At 44.3% G+C, this 19,593-nt stretch overlaps 2 protein-coding genes across 23 annotated transcripts in view; one reads left to right on the top strand and one right to left on the bottom strand.

Annotated features, from left to right (window-relative positions):
- The window catches only part of HIPK4 (homeodomain interacting protein kinase 4), a 546,520-nt gene that overhangs the window by 237,955 nt on the left and 288,972 nt on the right, over positions 1-19,593 (top strand). For 2 of the 17 annotated variants that reach the window (XR_011023528.1, XR_011023523.1), the window contains one exon: positions 4,859-5,216. The exons of the other annotated variants lie outside the window; for them this stretch is intronic. The gene's annotated coding sequence lies outside the window, so the exon portion shown is untranslated. Of the gene's footprint in view, positions 1-4,858; positions 5,217-19,593 lie in introns of those variants that run through there. 17 annotated transcript variants of the gene reach the window in all.
- LTBP4 (latent transforming growth factor beta binding protein 4) overlaps positions 1-19,593 on the bottom strand; it is a 312,121-nt gene that overhangs the window by 150,190 nt on the left and 142,338 nt on the right. The window lies entirely within an intron of this gene.

Here is a 19,593-nt window from a genome sequence, read left to right as displayed (position 1 = left end):
GTTGCATTGTGGGAAATAACAGCTGTTTCCAACTCCCAAGCAACCAGTATCTCCCTCGGTGCATAAGTATTTATATAAAACTTTAGCCTATCGCAGTGTTAGGGGGTGTGGTTATAAATAATTGCAGTTGGTGCAGTCTAGTTTTTTTTTATGTCTGCCAGTAGTAAAGGTGATTATGTGCAGGCTGGTTGTGGATCAAACAACATGAACAAATTACATGGCGAATATCAATCATTTCTAGATCTCTCTTCTATGTTTTAACTTCTCACTTTGCAATGTATTGATTTATTTTTTCCACTTTTAGCTAAAGTTCCTCTTTAAGTCCCAAGATGCCAGGTTACATTTTTAACATTAAGGCCCCGTTCATACTTGCGTTTTTGCAAAAAACGGAAAGGATATCCGGATCCGTTCCGTGCGCATCCGGACCGGATGCGTACGGTTGCACTCAGGATCCGGTCCGGATCCGTTCCGTTTGCATCCGGTTTTTCATCAGTAGGTGATCCGGTTGATATCCGGATCCGTTTTTAAAAAGATACAGACTATATAAATTCTGGAAGGTCTGCAGAAGCCCTGGGGTCATTGTTGGAGACGCGTACGTTAAAAAGGGGCGCTGGGAAAAAAGGGCGCCGGGTTTTTAACGATAAGCATGGATAACGTTTAAAAATGTATTGTACTGTATTTCGTTTAAAATTAATGTTTTATAAAGTTATAAATCCTTAAATAATGTGCATGAAATCGGCAATTGTAAAAACGTTAATCTTTCGTTTAAATAGTGAAACGTATAATAACGTTTAAAAAAAAAAATTACTAAGTAACCCTCCCTGTACCTACCCCTAACCCCTAGACCCCCCTGTTGATGCCTAAACCTAAGACCCCCCCTGTTGGTGCCTAAGTAACCCTCCCTGTACCTACCCCTAACCCCTAGACCCCCCTGTTAGTGCCTAAACCTAAGACCCCCCTGTTGGTGCCTAAACCTAAGACCCCCCTGTTAGTGCCTAAACCTAAGACCCCCCTTTTGGTGCCTAAACCTAAGACCCCCCTGTTGGTGCCTAAACCTAAGACCCCCCTGTTGGTGCCTAAACCTAAGACCCCCCTGTTGGTTTTTTCGTTTAAAAATAATGTTAAAAAAAAAATGTACTGTTTTTCGTTTAAAAATAAAATTTAAAAATGTATAAATCATTAAATAATGTGTAATCATGAGAAACAGTAATAAAACATTAAGTCTCCGGGCGCCGCTTTTAAAACGTTATTTTTCTCCGGCGCCCTTTTTTCCTATCGGGCGCCCATTAAACGATATTTATTATAGGAGTGAATGGCGGCGCCCGATTTGTCCACTAGCCTCAGGCGCCCGAATTTACTGTTCCCGTTGGGCACAGCCTGACGTGTGGAGACCATCCTTGGATATAGAGACTGCAGCTTGGACCATGGATCCAGTGTTTTTGTACTCATTTTACCTGGGAATTGTCTCCTTTTTGATTTTTACCTATTACTATGTGGGAAGAAGGCGTGCTCCTTGCAGGAGATGGTGGGTGCACCAGGCAGGTAGCTGCTGCACCTGTAGAATCAGGTCCTCAGGTGTGTAGGGCCTCACCTCTTCGTCCGACATGCTGCCAAATATCTCCAGCCACAAGTCACTGCTGCTCCACTCCTCAAACGCTGGGCCCATGAAAACGCATAGGAAGTGGGTAGAACGTCCAGATTTTTTATAGCCAGTGTGTTGCCTACTTTCTGTTTCTCATTGGTTCAGCTGTGCGGATGGTGCAGTCAGGATCCGGTCCGGGTGCGGTGGCCGGATCCGACGTACGTGAAAAATAGAACAAGTTGGAAAAGTGTCCGGAGTCCGTATCCGGTCCGGGTCCGGTCCACGTGGAACGGACGAGTATGTACGCATCCATAGACTATCATTGGATTGCCAAACGTCCGTTCCGTTTGTACAGTATACGTTCAGGATCTGGTCCAGAAAATCCTGACTGCTAACGCAAATGTGAACCCAGCCTTAGGCCTATACCATAATGCAAAATGTAATGTGTATGTAAAGCATAATACCATGCGTGGCTCAAGCCTGCTCGAAAATGTAATGGTCCTTACACGGTCCTACCCTCTGCCCATATATGAAATGTCATATTTAATAAAGCTGATTGATATTATATGTACATGCAGCAGGTATTCTGTATTCCCGTGTTCTGTGCTGAACAGTTCCATGTTACACAGCAGTGACTGACATGTGGAACGCCGCTCTCCAAGCCTGAAATATGTCCCAAGGCGCATTACACTCACAGGGTTTATTATTATAACTAATGACCTATGCAAGTAATCCAAGTCTGACTAATCTGAACGTCTCACACCGGAAAGCAGCACGGCAGGGAGAGTGCTTATTCTGGCACCGCGGGCCTGTGGTGAGGTCTGCATCAGTAATGAAGGCTCTTACGTTCTGTATTATGCACAGATTAGCTCCAGTCCTCCAGCATCACATTCCTCACAGTGGTAGATATTCACTAATGATCTGATCCTTATTAAGTAAGATGTGATTCATTAAACTCCATGTATTTCATGTAGTCCATAATTCTGGCTGCAGTGCGGCCGTGGAAGGAGGGGTTAGAGGTGGAAGATAAGCAGGACAGCATGTGGAGATGATCAAAGTTGAGGAATGATATTGATACCACTGGATACCAACTGCAGAGTTTCCATATTAATGGGATCTACTCAGGAGTCTGTGGCCTCTATTCAATTCACTTTTTTACACCTTTTAAATAAAATGCCATTGAAACCGTCAGCAAGCAAGAAAATACTCCGAATAATTTTAACAGAACGTTTCACCTACTTTTTGATACTCCAAGTCCCACCAGTGCTGAACAAAAGACTACAGGAAATATCCTTAAAGTGTACCCAAGCTAAGCATACTTACCTAAGTAGAGGAAGAAAGCCTCTGGATCCTGTTGAGGCTTCTCTCGCTGTCCTCCAGTTTATCGTCGCTGAGCACGAACCCTCCAAAGATAACGACAAGGGCTTGTCTGTAACGTGATGAGGGCCACACTCCTCTTCAAGCATGTACGCAGCTCGTCTTCAAGCATGTGCTACAAGTACGTCCGCGCTTGTGCAGTAAGCCGGAGCCGCTTGTACATGAGCCGCTCTGTGCCACTGCACAGGCTTACCTCTCCTTAGGTAAGTATTGGTTTACTCTGTCTCTCCTATTTTCTCCTGTTCCCTTACCCCTTCCTTCCTTGGCTGGAGAAGGCTGTGTGTGTGTGGAAAGGGTGGGGGTTGGGGTAGGCTTGTCAGAAGCGTGAATTTTGGGGTTCATGACATTTACTTTCTTTGAGTCAAGTGCAATTGGGGAGATGTTGGCCTGCCAGGTCATGATTAATCTACTCTTGCACAATCTGTAATATTGTACAGTACTGTATTTGGTTATATAATTCAAAGCTCACCCCTTCAATTGAAATGTATGTTACTCTAGCTCTAGCATATGTTTGAATACATAATTGTCCATATGAAATACCCCTGCACAGAAAACGTCTAAGAACATGTTTAAAATGTTTTTCTATTTTCATTTTTATGTTGGATAAAAAAAAAAAAGTTCAATAGAATATTAAAACTAGAAAAAGTCACCAGTTTTCAGCAGGATTGCCACTTTATAAGATCTTTGTTGGCAGAGGTATGGGGAAGAGGTAAATATAGTGACAGACTATGTTTTACTGAGCTTGAAAATTTCTTCTCATTGTAACCGATAGCTGGACTGGGCAGCCCGGTGGCATAGTGGTCAGTGCTCTCGCCATGCAGCGCTGGGTCCCTGGTTCAAATCGCAGCCAGGTCAACATCTGCAAGGAGTCAAGGAGTTTGTATGTTCTCCCCGTATCTGCGTGGGTTTCCTCCCACATCCCAAAAACATACAGATAAGTTAATTGGCTTACCCCTAAATGGGCCCTAGTCTATGATACATACACTACACAATACATACATAGACAGGACTATGGTAGGGATTAGATTGTGAGCCCCTCAGAGGGACAGTTATGTGACAAGACAATATACTCTGTACAGCGCTGCAGCAGTTGTCGGCGCTATATAAATGCTAAATAATAATAATAACTGTAGCCATGAAATGAGAAATACACTTGCAGATAGGGAGGAAAGATATGGCAGATACTGGAATAGGAACATCTTTTTGCCTATGGAGATCAGGATTGCTAAGTCTATGAATTTTATAGTAGTACCTTACAGTTGTAATATCTGGACTATCTGTAAATAAGGATGTATGTCAACAAAATAATGCTCTGAAATTGCAATGGAAAAAATTATAGAGAACTCCCTGGACTGCACAGAGAGCTACAGTAATTGTTACTCAAAACAAAAAAATCCAGGTTGCTCACTCACTCTCAAAGGCAAAATTCACTGGAGAAGATTGATAGTGAGTAGTTGTGAAGCTTTCTGGTAGACGGGTAGACAGGGAAGCAGGAAATTTGGGCGCCTGCGCTAATGGACGATTTGAGCTCTGCATAGGCATTAATGCAAATATTGGCTTTTGGGTGTCCAAAGCACAAATTTGCGTGCCGAATAAATACGGAGCACCAGGCCCATCTAACCAAAAGTTTTTGTTCTTGAAAATTAGAAAGTAATAGTTTTTTAAATGTTTTGTCCTTTGTATTTACAATTTTTTTGTTTTTGAAAATTATCATGTTGAAATTTATCGTTTTTAAAATTATGAGGTTAGGAAGGGGGGTTTTAAGGGTTAGGTTTAGTTGTAGTAAAATATGGGTAACATTTCCCAAACATTTACCAGTGATTTGCTATCATCATTACCTCTGTAAATATTTTTTCATTTTCATTTGGCACCCAATTCACAACGGTATTTATCATTTAGATTTACATCGGCTTCACCTGGCGCCTCTATTTCACGCACACGGTCTGAGATGCTAACCTTTATGAGGGCATGAAGAGTCATACTCGTTAAAGAAAAGCAAAATACAAAATATTTGAGGTACAACATAAAATGGATCTACGGCTCACTACTAGCGAGCCCGCAAGAAGATATGTCATACCTTTCTAAAAACATAAATAATGAGATTTCAGTTGCTTCGGATAAAAAGGCTTCCATTCACTAAGCAATTGCAGCATTCGGTAAAGCAGAAAACAGCTGATTTTACCGAACATTTAATCAAATGTCAGTTCACTAAGACTGTTACTGAATGGAAAGGTGAAATTACGAACTAGTGAGGTAATTTATGTACTTGTGAAGTAAATACCACAATAAAAGTCAATTCACAAAGATTAAAGTGAGATGTTCTGTATTTTATGACCAGCCTGGAGCTGTCGGTAGCTCACAAACAGCCATTTGGTAAAATGTACAGGCAAAGGAGTCAGCCAATAGGGAAAAACATACTACTTACCCCATTGGTACCGAAAAAAGCAAGGACTGCAATGGAAAAGCTTGGGCACTGGAACTTTGTCACGCTATATTTGACATATGTGGCACCTTCCACGTTTTTCAGCACTCCTCCTTCCTATCAAACTCCTCCAAGGGCCACTTAATTGTGTCATCTCCCTGTCCCCAAGCCAAATGATTCAAGTCCACCCCTTACTCTATCCTGGGGTGTTGCACTATGGTCATGCTTTTTGACTTCATGGAAGGAATGGCTAATAATTACCTCCTGTTTTAAGAAGGCAATATTGTGCTTTGCATGGTTTTTAGGAGAGAACTGTTACATTCTTTCACCCCTACTATACAAACTTCTATTGGCTCTTATGCTCTGTACTTTAACTTGGTACCTCACATAAGAGATCAGGTTCAATATAGACAATACAGTAACATGGGGTACCAGTGCACAGAAACAGCTCTTCTCGGCCAGTGTCTAAAGCATCGGTAGACTATTAAACTGTATTATACCTAGCTTAAGACGCACACTGCGAGCTTCCCTGCATATAGTACCAAGTGGCGCAGTACAACCATTGTGCAAGTCCACAAGTGCACAAGTATCTCACTTTATTACTGATATTACTGAAAGTGGGGACTTAAAGAGGAGCTTTAGCAAAAAGGGGAAAAACATAAATCAATACATTTCAAAGTGAGGAGTTAAAAAATAGAAGAAAAAGCAAGAAATGATTGATATTCACCATGTAATTTGTTCATGATGTTTAATCCACAGTGAGCCTTTACGTCATCATCTTTACAGCTGGCAGATAAGAAAAAAACTAGAAAGCAGCATCTGCCATTACTTATAACCACACCCACTAACATTGCGACAGGCTAAAAGGTTGTTTTTTTTTTTTATAGATATACATATGCACAGAGTGAGAAGCTGACCTAGGTCCTGACATCACAGTGTGGGAGGGGTTTCACCACAATATCAGCCATACAGACCCCACTGATCATCTGTTCGAGAAAAAGTAAAGATTTCTCGTGGGAAAGGGGGTATCAGCTACAGAGTGGGATGAAGTTCAATCCTTGGTTACAGTTCCTCTTTAAAGGGCTAGTCCAACTAAAACTAGTTCACTATGTGACCCAATGAGTATCTCCCTTTTGGTCTCCACTGATCCACACTGTAGACCAGCCTGTGGCCTCTGCTGATTCATGGCCTAATTGCTGTGAATTGCTGTTTGCACGCCTCCCAGTGAAATGTTTGGCTCCAGAAGCACGTTTCAGCCGGCAATGGCCTATTGGGAATTGTTGCCAGGACACTTCCTGCTAATGTTTATGCTGCAAATGGACATTATTGTGGGGCCGCCCTCAAAATCCCCTCCAATCTCACTGTTCCATTTCCAAGCTTTGCTATTGTATACGCATCAACAAGGGAACACATAAGAGTGCACATTTTATTTTCCGAGGCTCGGATCCAGATGGAGACTGGAGCTGTTTACATGAATAGAGGAGGCCTCCTTCCTCTAGGCCCGTTTAACTCTGCAGTTGCTGGATTCACACCAAAATTTCATTGGTTGCTAACAGGAAACGGCTGGCAGGGAAAAGAGCAATCCATATAGGTTGAGTTACACAGGCTTAGCGATAACATGTAGCTATATGCACTGTGCTCTGGCTCTAGCATTGCCTGTGCTGACAAGCTATGAACACAAAGGGACTGATGTACAGAGACTGGAGAAGAGGGGGGTGTTCCCTATTATAATAAACCTGTAGTGTAGACCTGTAGTGAAAATAACACAGTGAAAAAAATGTATTATTTTTTACAATATTCATTTATAAATGATGTAGTCAGTCTTTGCTCATTGTAAAATCTTTCCTCATCCTGATTTACGTCCTGAAATTTGTCACCTTTTCAGTGTCCTTATAAGGGGTTAAATAAAATAGTTAAAAATGGTGTCAGGCACGATAGGGTGATAAGAAGTACAAGTGGCCTTCACTAATAACGTAATACACTGGAGAGGATGTGGGAAGGGTCAGGGCCAGATTTAAGCCAAGGCCGCGTAGGCCATGGCCTAGGGCACCACAGAATCAAGGGTGGGTGGGCAGCAGGCTGTACTAGGGGGAAGGGAAGGGTCACATGGCTACCTATACTGGAGGGAGGGGGGTCATCAGGCTATCTATATGGAAGGGGGGGTCATCTGGCTTCTTATACTAGAAGGAATGGGGAGAGGTGTCAACAGGATACCTATACTGGAGGGAAGGAGGAGTCATCAGGCTGAACTGGAGGGGGGTGGGGATGGTCATCTAGCTACCTATACTGGATAGAAGGGTCAATAGGCTACCTATACTGGAGGGAGGGGGAAAGGCCATCTGGCTACCTATACTGAAGGGGAGCAGCTGCTGACAGTGGCTTTGGGGCGGTAAAGAGTACAAATCCGGCCCTGGGAAGGGTTAAATGCTTTATTACACGTTGAGAATGGTGGAGCTGGTAAAAAAGATAAGATTGCTGAACTCTTGCTACAGTACTGGCTAGAAAAATGTAATCTCTCACAACAAAGGAAGAAAGTGGGCGGGTTCAGGCATCTGCTTTGTGCTGGGGAAGCAACTCCTACTCCCCAGGTAACAAGGTACTGCTGGATAAAGCCAACAACCAATATATTTATTGCAAAAAAAAAAAAAGCACAGACACGCAGGGCACAAAACTTTGTACTTTGCTAAATAATGCAATTTTGCAACTATATGCATTCAAAATGGGAGGATGTACGAGGGCTATGGTTTTGTAGCAAGAAGGGGTTAACTGTAAGAGGGCATCAGGTGATCAAAACTGCCAGCAAAACCAGCGTTACGTAGCTGAGATGGAAACCCTATTGCCGAACACAGCTGCCGTAATACTGATTGTAAACATATGCATGGGGTGGGGAGGGGCTGATGCGGGGTTAACAATCTGGGAAACTCTCCATACACTTCCAACTGTCGTTAGCTGAACTGCGTAAATAATACAGATTGATCCTGACTGTTTGCTATGGGCAGAACAACCTCCACGCTGCTGCACTGATTTTTAGGTTTAGTTGTTCACGGAATGGAATAAATGAGTCATGTTCTAGGCCTCTGGTGATGTGTGTATGTAACCCCACTATCAACTGTCAAACTTTGGCAGATGGAAAATGTAGAGGCGAAAGTCAATCGCTTTAAAAAAAAAACCGTAAACCAGTTTTGTGTCAACAGTGATGCCCTTTAAAGTGATATTATTGTAAAAAAAAAAAAAAGTTTCCTCTAAAACATTCAACACACTAAAAAATGAATATAAAACACTATAAGACTGCTCTAAAGTATTTTGAATGCATATTTGCACCTCATTGAAGCTGACTGATATCATTGCTGGCTGCACAACAAATTATCAGATATACTCCGAAAGAAGTAATTTGTGAGAAAAGGAGATGAAATTCTTCCTTTCCTCCCATTGCCCCCACTAGGGGCGCCTCTAGCCATTTTGTCACTCCAGGCGAGAAAACCTGTGGCGCCTCCCCTAAACACCCCCCCCCCCCATGAAAATAATCGTAATGCGGCAGCGTTTCACCAGAAAATAATCATAATGCAGCAATGTTTCACCAGAAAAATCATAATGTGGCAGAGTTTCATCAGAAATGACACTTATTGCGGCAGCGTTTCACCAGAAAAATACACATAGGCAGAGCTCCACTTTTATGAGGCAAAAAGGGGGACAGAAGGAGGCACAGGGGGACTGAATAAGGCACACAGGGCGACATAGGGAGGCACTGGGGGACAGAAGGAGGCATGAGGGTCAGAAGAAGTCACAAAGGAGTACAGAAGGAGGCACACAGGGGACAAAAGGATGCACAATGGGCAACAAAAGGAGGCACAATGGGGGACAAAATGAGACACAAAGGAGGACAGAAGGAGGCACACAAAGGGGCAGTGGGCGGTACAAGGGGACAGAAGAAGGCATGAGGGCCAGAAGGAGGCACAACAAATGACATGAGGGCCAGAAGGAGGCACAGGGGGACTGAAGGAGGCACAAAGTGGGGCAGACCCGGAGGCACAATGGGGGACAGATTGAGGCACAAAGGGGGACAAAAGGAGGCACAGGAGGAAAGAAGGAGACACAGGGGGACTAAAGGAGGCACACAGGGGAAAGAAGGAGGCACGATGGAGGACAGAAAAAAGCACAAGAGGCAGAAGGAGGCACAGGGAAACAGTAGGAGGCACAAAGGGAAACAGAAGCATGCACAAAGGGGAACAGAAGGATGCACAAAGGGGGACAGAAGTAGCCACAAAAGGGTGACAGAAGAAGGCAGAGAGGGATGTAAGGAGGCACAGGGAGACAGGAGGCAGAGGGGGACAGACAGAGCCACAGGGAGACAGAAGAAGGCACAAAGGGGCACAGGAGGCGCAGGGGACAGAGGTGGCACAAGGGGACTGAAAGTGGCACATGGAGGCATAAAGGGAGACAGGACAAACAGGGGGTCAGACATGGCACAAGGGACTGAAGGAGGCACAAGGAGACAGAGGCACAGAAGGGACATTAGGAAGCACAAAGGGGGGGGGGGGAGGATGTACAAGGCCCAGAGGGACACAGTGGCAGTTGCCTGCAACTTACGCTACGCAGATGCAGCAGAAACAAGTAATAGAACACCTGTGGGGGTGAGGCTTAGGGGTGTGGCTTCATAAAGGGGGCATGGCTTAATCCAGCAACATCGCGCCCCCAGGACCAATGGCACTCCAGGCAATGTCCTGTACTGCCTATGCCTAGAGGCTCCCCTGGCCCCCACATAACAATGGCTGCCACAATTCCCCTCCCAGTAACACATGGCCACCTCCCCCTCACCCCTAACTCTCCATGGGGAGGGGGGGGAAGACCTCTTCCTTTCCTCCCATGGTCCCAGTGCTGTTCTTCCCCAGCAGCTGCCTCTCATCCTCTTTTCTCCCATTAACAGAGTAGTGCAGCCTGTATTGTTTATCTTTTCCACTGTTCTACAGTGAAAAAAAAAAGGAAAAACTTTAGTTAATTGGCCCCATACACTTTAAAAGTACTATTCACATTTGGTCTTTTGCTATAAAAGGAGTCAGGCACCCCAAACATGATACAATCCCTAAAAATCAGTAGGCACTCCCAGCCCAGATTGTTAGTAATTCGGTGCTGACGTAACCCAATTTAATGTACCATTTCCACTGGGCTTGGAACCAGCTTCACCTCTTAGCAGCAATTTTATATCCATCCATGCGCTACTCTATTGTTTTTCTATGATACAATCCCGATTGCAATGATCAATTGGAAGGGATCGTCCGCTTCCACTAATGGACAAAAAAAATGCATACGTAACAAAAGGGACCTGGAAATTTGGGCACCCAGGAAAGCCGATACACGAATATCGTTAAATTTACGTTAAATTTAAGTGTAAAGAATGATTGTGTTACATACCAATATTTCACTACAATAGCTAAACCTAACCCTACTCTCACACAGGACCCTCCCCCGACACCTAACCCTAACCCCACCGCCTCCCCCCTCATACAGAAACCCTTCCTGACACCTCACCACCCTAACCGCCCCTCCCTGCACAAGCACCTTACCTGACGCCTAAGCTTAACTACCTCCCCATGCCTAACCATGCCTAGCCTTAACCACCACCCCCCACAGCCAATCGCCGCCAAGCGCTAAGAATTTTTTTTTAAATAATACTTTTTTGGGCCGCCCATTAAAATAGCGGAATTGAGGCTTAATTTGAGTGCCTGCTATTTATCGGTCACCATGGGCGCCTAAATTCTTTCAAGAAATTTTATGTTAATGGGCACCTTTACAGTACCAAATCACTGCTTCCCACCTCCACTACCTTTTCCAGTGCACCCCTTATGTGCCATTTGTGCATGTGTGTAATGATGATGTTATTGTGATGAGCACACCAGCTGGGAGTGCCGGGCTCTTCTGGCACATATTCCCTGCCTGCTGCCCCAATAAAAAGGCATATAAGCAATCATATAAGGTATGGTGGTGTGTCCGGTACAGTAAGTGAGGGACATAGAACAATGAGACAGAGCCACAGAGAGTCACATGCATTTCTCCAGGAACAGCATTAAAGCACACCTGAAGTGAGAACAGGGCCGTAGCAATAGGGGTTGCAGATTGCGACCACATTGGGGCCCCGAAGGGCCCTCCCTCAACTACTGTATTAGCTCTCGATTGGTCCTGTGCTCATAATAATCACTTCTATAGATACTTTGAATGGTAGTAATCATTAACACACTGTCCCCCATTCCCTTCTTGCACTTTTGACACTGTAGTTGCCATTGGTATGCTCTGGTGCACTGTATCAATTGTTATGTATAGAGTGCTTAGGGGCCCCATTTTAAAACTTGCATCGGGCCCACAGCTCCTAAGCTACACCACTGAGTGAGAAGAATATGAAGGTTGCCATATTTATTTCGTTTTAAACAAAGCAAATTGCCTTGCTTGGCTGTCATACTGATCCTCTGCCTCTAAATGAGCTCATACATCAGACCATATATGGGCAGATCAACCAAGAGACACTCTGATCAAATCTGATTGCAGAGAGACCAGTTGCCTGCCCATACACCACAGGCCGATACTCGATCAATTTCAACATGAAATATCTCAGGAATCAACCTTGTGATGCCGCATCCGCCGCCTCGCCATCCCCCCCCCCCCCCCGCTGTCTCGCCCCCCCCCCCCATGTAAATTGTGCCCCCCTTCATACAGACACCCATGTTATGCAGGCAACTACGTGGGGTGCGTGTATGTGGATTGGGAACGTACCCCGGAGCCAGTAGTGAACATGGATAGGTAATGTATACTGCACCCGATCAAGCATGTCAGCTCTACAACTTGCAGCATATTCGATGGGACCAATTTCGGCCAAAATTTGGTTGCATCATCGATCATCATGCCCTTGGCGGCACCAAATTTCATCCGATTATAATAATCGAATCGGATGGTCGATTGGATGCCAAGTTGCCTGATATGTGGCCACCTTAATACTTTTAGCCATAGACTCTGAACAAGCACACAGATCAGGTGCTCTGACTGAAGTCTGACTAGATTAGCTGCATGCTTGTTTCAGGTGTGTTATTCAGACACTACAGTAGTTAAAAAGATCAGCAAGACTGCCAGGAAACTGGTATTGTTTGAAAGGAAATACATATTGTAGCCTCCATGTCCCTCTGGCTTCTGGTGTCCTTTAAGGAAGATGGGGTATAAGCTAGCAGATAAAAATGTTTGGCCTTGTAAGTATGGATGGATACATCATCTCCTGCCATGTCAGACACATTAAAGTGGATCTATAAGAATCTTTGAGGACAGCACTGCAATTGGTAGTGCAGTGTAAGATCATTACGCTAGTGAAACTGAATATTTGCAAATACCATCTGTTTTAGGAAGGCTAAGCTGTAATTGGCGTAGTCTATTTTTAGTCATTTTTTGAGCCATGCAGTACATTAATTTGCAGAACCTAACTAAACATTATTAATATTCCACATTAATGGTCTGGGCCAGAGAGATTTGCCAGATTTCCTTTCCCCTGTATGCGTTATTATCATTCCTAAGCAAAATAACAAGCGTGACAGAGCTGGGGGGGGGGCGCGAGTTGGCTCTCTGGCGCTCCGTATTATAATGTCTGAGTGCTTTGACAGGTTTAATCTAAATGATTAATGGGTGCCCGCATGTGTTCTGATAAACTTGTACCACAAAAAATGTGGCTGGAGCGGACAAGCACCTGCTTAGTGTAACCCCCTCAACGGGTTTCAGCAGAAGCGGAGGGGTGCTTTACTGGTATTATTAATTGAGTTTGGCTGGAGTGGTACAGATCAGAGATGTAATTTTAGCCCCTGGTGTCCTAGGCCGGATCCACACTGTAAACTGGCGGCAGCGATGTGGTGTGTCGCTTCCGCCGCATCACACCGCACCGCCAGAAACAGGCCTTCGGGGCAATACTGTTACTACATGGTATTCTCCATCTGTCATTGGGCCAAGCAGGAAGTGACACGCGCTTGTGGTCACTTCTTGCTTACGGATACGCTCATGCGCGCCATGACGTTGCGTTTTAAAAAAATCCCTACTCCACCATAGACTAACGTGACTTCCGGGCCGCCACAGATTGCCGCAGAAGACCCGCGGTAACGTAGTTCTGGACCAGTGTCGGGGATGCGCCGACAATGTCACTTCCGTTGCGTCGTGCCGTAACGTGGAAGTATGAAAGTCTCCGTAGACTTTTATTGCCCGGCGGTGGGGTGCTGTAAAAACACTGCACTGCGCCGGTGTGAAAGGGCCCTGACCCTAACACCTCCCCACCATGCCTAACCTTAACTCTGGCTTCAACAATTAACGAGGAAAGCTCGCGCGGGGGGGGGGGGGGGGGGGATACTGGGCTGCAGGAACGGAGTGAATATTTGCTGCACTTGGGGTCCTCTAGGAGTTATTGGCTACACTTAAGGGACAGGAGGGGTTACTGGCTGCAATACTGTATGCAGTGCAGTCATTAACCCCTCCTTGGCCCCAAGTACAGCTGTTAATTTGTCCTGGTCCCCAAGTGCAGTCATTAACTTTGCTGGGTATACTAAAAAAAATCCAGCTTAAAGGGAATATCCGAGCTCATAAAAAAAATCTACTTACCCAGGGCTTCCTCCAGCCCCTTGCAGCCAACATGTCCCACGCTGCAGCTCCGCTCTTAGCAGCTGGCCTGCCATCCCCGCCGGTGCAGAGGCCGACCTCGTGAGGTCGTCCTCTACTGCACCTATGCGAGTGCCACTGTCAATCATGTCCACGTCGTATGGTGTGTACTGTGCCGACGCAAGGTCGGCCTCTGCAGCGGTGGGGACCCTGGGCCAGTGGCTGAAAGCGGAGAGGGACATGTTGCTGCAAGGAGCTGGAGGAAGCCCTGGGTAAGTAGATCAGGCTTTTTTATGAGCTCGGACGTTCCATTTAAGAGGGTCAAATATTGGAGTCGACTTACTGTATACAGGTGGTCGACTTATTTTCGAGTATATACAGGTATTTTCCTCTAAATATCTCTGTGAATGCAAATACATACATACTTATATCATTTTACTTATGATTAAGGGCCCCATTGGCCAAAAATAAACCAATTCTCAATTTATAGGTAACGAAAAGTCCAAAACCTTTAGTTGTTAAACTGGTACTTGGTAAAAGGCAAAGCTTGCTCTGATAATAAAGTGGTTAACTGAACACTGCACTAATTCATCCTTTCCACTCAGCATGTCAGTCCTGTGATGATATCAGTAGAATTCCAGGCAGACAAATATGTGCAGCAGGATAACCTCCACTCCCTACATACGAATGATTTCTGTGGAACATCAAAAACTATTGACAGGAAATACCTTCAATTGGAATTTGATGAAGAGTAGAGTGGTTGTGTGCTCCTTCCAACTCAAGATCTCTAAATTCTCTAAATTATGGAGAACTCCCCACAGAGATCTCATTAGACAAAGCCTGCCCCACACAGCATCTCCCAGGCTTAGAGGTGGAGGAGCAGCATGGGGGAGGGATAATAGTGGTGACTCATCACTGTACTGCTTCTCTTCACAGACTAATCACCCTATCCTGCTATTTGGTATGGAAGCAGGTCAAGCTGCTGGCTATGCTGTTATGTTGGACCATCTGGGATTGGCTGGTTAAACATCCCAAATCCTTTGGCAGATATGGCACTTTTCATTTTCTATTTTCCCTCTTTATATTTTCCTGTTTGTTGGCGTTCATACTTAGCTTCAGAAACGTTCTTCAAATTTAGGGATGGAAACTTACAATGCACTGTCTGATAGTCAGCTTGGCCTGAAGGAGAGCTCTTGGCCAGCCTTGTGAGAGTCAGGGCAGACAAATATTAGAAACTAGAGGTCTCTTGGGTATTTTATTGCACAATTACAAAGAGCATATCCAAGCCATTACTAAATACAGAGACATCATTCCTCTCAGTAAATGTCAACAGATACTCTCATTCATACAGATTTCTATGGCTTGATTTGGTAAAACAAGAGTTACAGATTACCCAGCAAGCTCATGGTCAACCAGAACTCCGAACTCCTTGAAGTGTGTAAGGGGCTAACAAGGACCAAAAAGTATCCTTACTAAAATGCTATGCAAAACAGAAATTTGCCTTCTTAAAACAGAAGGTATTTGCGACTATTCAGGTTGGAGTGAGTATATGAGGTATCCCACAATGCATCACTGCTGAATATGCAAATCACCCTTTGTTGTCCCTGTAAGCTAAAAACACCCCCAGAACCGCTAGAATGCAATGATCTGTCAGCTTGTTAATTCCCTCTGTATGCATGTTGGATTATTGTGGCTATGTAGAAGCTGACACATCATTGCATTCCAGCGGTTCTGGTGTTTAGCAACTGCCACAAGCACTGTGAGACGGCCCCTTTACGCACACTTAAGTATAAGTACACTTGCTATCTGTTCTTTCAGATTCCTGGATTTGTTTCCTCTTCATTCTCTTGTTTTAAAAAAAATCTATCCATTTTAAGATCTGCAGCAACACATTTTAGCAGGCAGTGTTTTATTACAACTATAAATTGCACAGCCCTGTGCCCCAGCTTGACTGCGGAATGGCCGACAGTTAAGTATCATCTGGGCTCAGCATGGATACAGTTTGCTGTGAATGGACCTGTGACTTGACACAAAATCTGTGTACTAGAGAGAAAATTCCATTCTATTCCAGAAATAGCACATCCAGGTATAACATGATGTTTACATAGAGTGCAAGCTCCCAGCCAAGAATCACTTCACTGCTGCAGTCTGCCCAGTGTCAGGGGACACTTGTGCTAATAAAAACTCCTCCAGCAAAGCTTCAGCTAATGTTCATCTGTCACCAGTGGCTTTATATATTTACCATGTGCTGCCTATACTGGAGTGAACAAGGCCATGTGGCTTTATTTTTGTTTTCCAACCCTCTTGGTCTTGCCCAAACAAGCCATGGATATTTAATCCTACAGTAATAGAAAGAACAATTCTGGCAGAACCAGCAATGATACACACAGCCCCAGCGAGTAATGTCCTTCAGATGTGCAGTGTGGAGCAGTGCTTTCCGGCACTACTAGATTTGGGCGCAGCCGGCGCTTCCATAGACAATAAAGGGAATCACAACTGAGCAGCGCTCAGTGAGTAACGTCGGCTCCGTCAGAAGATGGAGCCGAGGTTGCTTAAAAAACACAATAATTTGGCCTCCAGCAATCGATGGAAGACGAATTATATAATTCCCCACCATCCATGGCGGCCTTGAGGGGGAATAGTAATTAACACGGCCCGGACTTGTGCAGACTGCAGAAGCAGGAGCAGCCATATACTGGCTGTATCCTGCGCCCCCAAGTCTACCGGCGCCCATTTCAAATGTATGCATGCAGTGTGTTGTACGGCAGCAATAGTCCCAACAAACAAACAAGACACAAAGATGTGGTGATGCTCTGTGGATCTGGTCATTGTGACCAGGATCTTTATAGAATTCTGTGGTTCACTCAACAACCATCTGATCAATGGTGTAACTACAAATCATGGGGTCACACAGAAAACCTTAGATGTCCTCCCTAATAGTCACACTCCCTGACTCCTCCTTCCATAGGGGTCACCATGACTGGGAGGCCCATCTTCTATAGGTCATGCAACTAGTGTGGCCACCATGACTCCTTCCACCTGTAGCATGTGTGACCACTAGAATACCTGCACAGGAGAGGAAGACATCCGATGTAGAGGTAAGAAGGGCCTCACCACATCCTCTGGTCTTAAAGACCAGTCAGCACAGTTGGGGTATAGGCCACCCCTCGTCTCTCTGGCAATCACCTCCACTTGCACAGCTTCTTCTCCAGCTGCTGTCACATTTCACAAACAAATGCTTCAGCTAGCACAAAAATACAGTACCTTTTAAATTGTAAAAACCTTAATAATAAATCTTTAAAACAAGCAGATTGGCTTGACAGACTTAATTTGCAGAATGACACCACTGGGATTAGAGGGTCACTAATGCTGGACTAGCTACACCACGCTTCCCTGTAGGTGGCCTGCTCACCGCATATCGTGCTCTGGTTTTCAAGTAAAAGCACCTGTGGACACAACATCACTGTGTGTGGTGTATGTACCATGTTCAGGTTGCGTCACTCGCGTAACTCCTACCCATGCATTTCGTGGTCAGAACAGTTTGTCTGAGGCTGCAGAATATGTTCTGGTGATGCTGCTTGAGCACATAGAGAGCCACTGATTGCCTAGTATTCTTAAAGAAAATCCGTAACCAAGAATTGAACTTCATCCCAATCAGTAGCTAATACCCCCTTTCCCATGAGAACTCTATTCCTTTTCACAAACGGATCATCAGGGGGCTCTGTATGGCTGATATTGTGGTGAAACCCCTCCCACAAAGTGATGTCAGGACCATGGTTCTGACATCACACTGTGGGAGCCTTGTTGCATTGTGGGAAATAACAGCTGTTTACAACTGCCAAAAAAAGCAAACAGCATCTCCTTCCACTGACATCACCTGCCAGCAGTAAAAATGTCACCATGTGATAAACGTCCGGATGTAAATCAAGGAGAGGAAAGATTTTACAATGGGCAAACACTGACTAAATCATTTATACATAATTATTGTAAAAATGAAGCACTTTTTATTACATTATTTTCACTGGAGTTCCTCTTTAAGCTCAGGAGCTTTCCTTACATTAAAAACTTTACATTTACAATTAATTAAATATATATAGTTTATAGTTTAGTGTGAAAGTTAGCCATATGCTTGTCTCTCTAACTGGCAAAGAAGCAGAAGAGGGCGGGCACTTCTGATAAAATTGCTCTTTCACTTTATTGGCAACAAATCATAAATATTATTGGTTTGCATTGCTTGTTTTTTTTTTTTGCTGACTTGGATCCTGGAGTGGGGGACCTTTGGGCTTGGACACACCTGTTCCCTTTTCAGTGAGCGCCACTCAATCCAACATTGTTTGTCTCTCTAACTGGCTCACTGGTTCATAAATCTGCACAAAACAGGAAGTATATATTGCATGCTTTCACACACCACCTGCTTTGCTAGGTTCACAGCAAAAACACATTCATTCCACAGAAAGGAGGGAGTGTACACATCCGGAGGAATGCTGATGTATTTTATATGATGTCTGGAGTAAACAGTCCCATTTTTATAAACAAAAGGTAGGATGCTAACCCTGTTTGACTTGACTGTACTGTACTGTGGTGAAACTGTGCACAATGTCCTTTTCTATTGATTTAACTAATGAAGGCTGTCACTCCTCTGCGTTGGCAAGGAACATTTCTGAAAGCATATTCTCATTCATGTTTCTTAAGGGGCCCACCATGTACCTAGCCTTCATTACAATCCCTGCATTCTGTCTTTGAAATGCTAGTCTCCAGTAAGTGCATTGTCCTAACCATAATGATCATAGGATCTATAGAATTAAACACATCTAATTCACATTGCATGCCCCACTAGTTCTTACTATCTGGTTCAGAAAATTCTCTTGTAAAGCTGTCTAGTGGACATACTGCAAACCTAGCCTGAATGTAAAGGCTGTTTATTACTGGAGCTGGGATTCATTGTCTTGTTATGCTCTATATTCTGCATCACTTAATGCTCTTTTCAAGAAGTTATAAATCCCAATAACTGAAGCATTTTACTTACGCTTAGCAAAAAGCAAGCAGTGCCAGTTCTCATATCTCCAAGCAGACCACGTTTTTCAGTGAAGTGTTTTGATTGTAGGTTATAGCTCTCTTGCCCCTATTTAGTAGGCTTGAGTGGTACAATTTGTGGAATCTAGGAAAAAGAGACTGATTTATACAGAACTGTGGAGTTGGAACAATTTTTGGGTACCTGGAGTTGAAGTCAGGGTGGGAGGTTTCATAAACTAGTAGAAGTCAAATGATTTTTGTATGGACTCCACAGTCCGGGATTTATGCATAGATGTAAAATTGGCTTCAGCTTGAAATTCGGGTTCTAGAGCAGGAACCTGCTGACTGGTGCAGGTAGAGTAAAGACCAGCTTTAAGCTGAGAACCATAAATCGGTTGAACTGGCCAAATACGAAAGATACTGCAGGCTTTTTTGGATACTAAAATCCTCCAATTTGACAACTCTCAGTTGCTTTGATTGCATCAGGGTTCCAGCCTGTTGTAAGCATATGTTTTGAGTGCAGAGGGTTATTAGATCTTACATTTTCATCATTAAGTGTGGAAGTCCCCATACTGTTCTAGTAAAATTG

The sequence above is a fragment of the Hyperolius riggenbachi genome, chromosome 8, assembly GCF_040937935.1.
Source record: "Hyperolius riggenbachi isolate aHypRig1 chromosome 8, aHypRig1.pri, whole genome shotgun sequence".
In the NCBI taxonomy this organism is placed as follows: domain Eukaryota; kingdom Metazoa; phylum Chordata; class Amphibia; order Anura; family Hyperoliidae; genus Hyperolius; species Hyperolius riggenbachi.
The sequence above is the reverse complement of the archived record's forward strand: the minus strand, read 5'-3'. Positions and strand labels throughout refer to the sequence as shown.